The 4,962-nt window shown below is 39.5% G+C and overlaps 1 pseudogene; it reads left to right on the top strand.

The window, feature by feature from the left end:
• Nucleotides 1–479: 479 nt before the first annotated feature.
• Nucleotides 480–1,255, top strand: LOC103253204 (annotated as a pseudogene).
• Nucleotides 1,256–4,962: the final 3,707 nt, after the last annotated feature.

The raw sequence follows: 4,962 nt of genomic DNA, 5'->3' as shown, positions 1-4,962 counted from the left end.
TCAAAAAGAAGAAAGTAAATCCTCGAAGAGATGTGCAATTATATCAGGAAGCTGAATCTATGCTAGACTGGTATCCTTGAAGCAGGAAGGGAGATGGAGAACCTTGGGACAAGCATTCTATCAGGTCATCCAAAAAAACTTTCCTCATCTTGCCAGAGACCCAAACATTCAAGACAAGATTCAGAGAACTCTTGCAAAGTGTGACATGAGAAGACCAACCCCTGGACACATAGTAATTCATCCACACAAAGTAGTTATGAAAGAAAAAAATCCTAAATGCAGCAAGACAGAAAGGTCAGACTACCTATTGGGGAAAATCAACCAGAACCACTCCAGATTCATCTGCAGGAACACTATAAGCCAGAAGGGATTGAAGTTCAATTTTTAATGTTCTTAAAGATAAAAAAAATCCTAACATTCTGTGAAGAGTTTCAAATTGGAGAATATTGAATTCTCACCCGAGCCCAGCAGATGAATGAATGAAGATCCCTTTCAGAAAGACATCTGTCCAGTGGTCCAGAGTCAGATGCAGACCATGCTAGAGTGTCTGCAAACATGATGAAGACGACATCTCACAAAAAGCATCAGAGCAGTGTGGGGCTGAGCAACCCTGTTTCCCAGCCCTGACAGAACATCCTAGGCTGCAGGATTCAGCATGGGTGGAAGAAGGGGACCAGTCCTGTTGCCCAGTGGAAAGGAACCACTCTGGACCAGGTGCCTGGAACTCCTTCTCTGTATCTTATAAAACATGATGGATTTAACTGTGTTTATGGATGATAATTTAATAAAGGTGAGTTTCTGCACTTGAAGTCCTCCCTGATAGAATTGCAAAATCTCAAATCAGTGATGCACACTTGGCAGACACAAGGATTGGCAAGGTGGTGGAACAAATGTTTGAGTCAGAGGGTGGTTCAAAGATGAGCTGAGGGGAATGATCTTAGCATGTGTACCTGTTATGAACACATGGTTCTACATTACCTATGAGAAAGACCCTGTCTTGCACATGTACCAGCTTCAAGATGATTACAAGTGACGTGCACATTATGCCTGTTCTCAATGACTCACCTCCAGCAGAAAGAGAGCCAGAAGAAGTTGTGGACAGTTGGTAGTCAAACAGGTGGAATATGCCAAAGAACATGGCTTGAAAAGGACCGGCATGGTCATCCAATAGATGGAGGCCAAGCTCTCCATCTATTTCATCAAGTTTGATGAAGATTTCCATAGTAATGTCTACAATTTGGTGCGAACATCCTAGATGTCATCACGGATTCTGCCAAATTTGTGGACCTAGTAAATATGTAATTTGTAGACATGAAGACTTGGTTGCTTTCCATTTTAATGAAAGCATCACTGTCCCTGCAAACCCACAATCTTTGCCAGAAGAACTGGTTTTGTTCTGAATAGTACACATTCATGTCAGCATGAAGCATTTCATGTGAGAACTCCTTCCTCTAAAGAAGTCTGTCTGGTGGGAGTTGCAGGCAGGTGGGTAAAAGTGAAGCTAGTATATGGTCATCTGAAACTGTCATAGATCTTAATATTTTCCCCTCCACCCTGACATTCTCTTATTCTTCTGCCTCATGCAAGCATAGTTGTGTATTTTTGTCTTTGCCTTTTTGAGATACGAGTATCTGTATCTACCTGTATGTGTGCATGAGTATACACATGTAATATGTGCACATATGGAAAGATACATGTGTATAGTCACACACACATACTCACACTCACACCACTGGCAGTCCTTTCTTTGTGGGTTGGGATGGGGGTGACATAATTTTCTTCAGTTTAATAAGAGTGCTTGACCCAAGTGAATTGTATTTATAATATGACTGCTCTTCAGTTAAAATGAACATTTGGGCATAAGAACTACATAGACCCTTTCAGCTTGTTTTGTAACGCCTTTTTAAACTGGAGGTTTTAAACCATAAGTCCAAAGATGAATTACTTGTGAACAGTTAATGATCCACATTAGAATTTTGCAATCTGGAAAGAAATCTGGGTAAAAGACTGCCTTTAATTCTAAGCTTTGTAAAAAAAAAAAATTTTGTTTACATTTTATCATACTTACTTTTTAGCAACACCCAGGTCCCTGGTCCACAGTATAACATAGGTGTGTTTTGAATAGCACATTTGGTCTGATATTTGTACTAGCCAGTAATTTGGTTTTTAGTACATGGATTTAACAGGCCACAGAACATCAATGGGTTGTGTTTGTGGTATATTCCTGGAAGAACACAATGCTTCTATAAATTTTAATAGTGGCATTGTTGCTTTCTGAACAGTTTTCTGTTTTTTTTAAATTTGTATTACTGTTTTTGCTAATAGATTATGACCAGGACTTCCTGCCCCCTGGCTTTTCTCCACCAAGTATGTCAAGGCAAATAACGGCTTACCCCCTTGGCACCCTTTGTGGTGGTGTGTGTTCTTGCTCAGGTTTGCTGTTGATGTGGGCTCCTTCCATTCTGTGACCTCTCAGGGTTTCATGGCAGTGATGTCATTATTGCAAGTTCAGTCACTTGTGTGACTGATGAAAGTTCTTAGAGTCCTTTCCTGACATGTTCTTGCAGGGTTGTTTTAAACTAAAATGAGATGCAGGATGTTGGTTGATGAGTGAAACAGCTTCTCACTTTGTTCTGGAGGAGTCCTCATGGTTAAACAGCCAGGAGAAAAGTCCTGTGTAAACTCTGACTGTATAGGGACTAGAAATGCTGCTGCAGTTGGGGCAGGGCCTCAGTGGGTTCACTGAGTTCTAGTAGTTCTGGGCTTGACCCAGGGCTTACCTGGTGCCCATCTCAGCTCACACGTGGCTCGTGCCTGTGCTTCTAGAAGGTGACAGCCACTCACCATGCAATCACAGAGCCTCAGTGTTCCATCCAGTCTACAGTCACCCTACTCTTGCACTCAACATGGGCTGCCAAGTGAGCTTCTGGAACCAGCACTGCGCCCATGCTGTGGATGTGGCAGGTGGTGCCTACAGGTCTGCCATGTGTTCTGTTGACTCTCTAGAGTCCCTGCATGCAAACCTTAGAGCTGAGCCTGCTTCCTGGGGCCCAGGCTGCCCGTGATGACATGACAGACGATGTGTGTATCAGCTCACACAGACCAGGCAGAACTTGGCACACTGACTGTGGGTTAAAAAATAAAGTTCTTCTGAAGTATTCTGAGGGTTAGGTTCATTGGGATAATCCTAGCATTAATTACTTTCATTGTGGTTTTTCTGCAAGCAACTTCAGTGACTTTGCTATGCCACATGAACTTCCAGTCTCCAGGTGTATGCAACACGATGATGTTGATAATAATGACTTTAATACTTGTTCATTTACTGCCTTTAGGTCTGAGGGAAGGGAAAGGATTTTTTGTTGTTGTTTTTTCCATTTCTCCCCTGTTCTGTTTTTCTTTTGGTGTCTTGTACCACACCTCATGACGCTGTGATTGAGTATGCTCCAAACCCTTGTATCTTGTGACTTGTCTTAGGCCATGTCAGATCTGCATGCATTGCTTCCATTTTTCTGGCATCTGAATGTTGATCCTATATTCTAGGAAATCAGCATTAATTTACAAAATTAGCATGAGACTTGTGACAACACAAGACATGAATCTATGTATAAAATTTATCTGACTTTCTCATTTTCCTGCTCTAGTACTATTGTGTTGTGTGTGCATCCATGTGTATGATGTTATGCTGCCATATAAAACTTCAGAGAAAAATCTTAAAAGCTGACCATTCTTTTTTGCATTCTACTTACTTTAAGTAGAATGTTCAATGTACTGATTAAAATTGCATGTGAAATATATTTAGGTTTTTTGTTTTGTTTTGTTTTACTTTTGGTTTTCTATATATTTGCTTACGGTGCCATTTTAGTGGTTGTAGAATTAAAATGCACTGGTGAAACAAATAAGATGCCAACAGAAGATGGCTCTCCAGTTGTAAATGCCATACAGCATTTGAAAGGACTGTGCTTTTTAAAAAAAAATCACAGTTACTTCTAAACAAGATTTCCTTTCTATTTTCATTTTATGTGCCAAACTGCAAGGTGCATTGGGTATAAATCTCTGAACACTGTAGACCCATTAGAAGACTGTTCTGATTGTCACAAATTGTAGTGCCTGAAAACATACTCAAGCTGATTGTCTTAAGAAAAAATTAACCTCCTCCAAAGACAAAACAAGCACAATTATAATAACAGAATAATGGCAGTTGAAGCATCTGTGGTTCCTTGGAAATGCGACTCTTGTGAACTCATCACTAGTACAGTGCAGATGAATGTGGACAGCGCGAAGGTCTTTGTGTCCACATTTAAAATTAAACAAATGATCTCATCTTTTGAGCTTGAATTCATTTTGAATTTTAAATTTATTTTATACAATGTGTATACAGTTCCATATTGTCTCCATTTAAAAGTATGCACAATATAAATCTGTTAATTCTGGAAGTAATTTTTATAATTATAAATCTGTTAATTATGGATGCAATAATTATAAGTATAATTTATAATTATCCTTAAAACATGCAAAATAAACCCTTTATGTGCAAAAAAACGTTTAAAACTTTCAGCCAAGAATTTCCTCTTCAGCCAACCTAAATTTTTTCAGTGGTCAGAATTAAAATTGTTCACAGATATCCAGTCTCTAAGGGAATATGTTGCCTCAAGACCAGCCCTTCGGGAGAGGCTTAAGAAGGTTTTGAGTACAGACAAAAAGAATGGCCATGCACATCACAAGACTACAGGCAAACACAGAGTAAACAGAGCATATAGAGCACCCATAAAAATGAAAATGCGCATATAAATAAAAGTTAAAAGATAACAAAGTTGCCTTCTAAAAGCCCTATGATAGGGATACACATTCATATTTCAATAATCAACCTGAACCTGAATGTACTAAATGCACAACTGAAAAGACATAGAGTGGCATGCTTGATAAAAAAGCATGATCCAACAATCTGCTGCCTCCAGGAAACTC

Source organism: Carlito syrichta, unplaced genomic scaffold, assembly GCF_000164805.1.
Source record: "Carlito syrichta isolate Samal-C Ts95f unplaced genomic scaffold, Tarsius_syrichta-2.0.1 Scaffold209263, whole genome shotgun sequence".
Taxonomy (NCBI): domain Eukaryota; kingdom Metazoa; phylum Chordata; class Mammalia; order Primates; family Tarsiidae; genus Carlito; species Carlito syrichta.
Note: the sequence above shows the minus strand (reverse complement) of the source record. Positions and strands in the feature narration are given on the sequence as shown.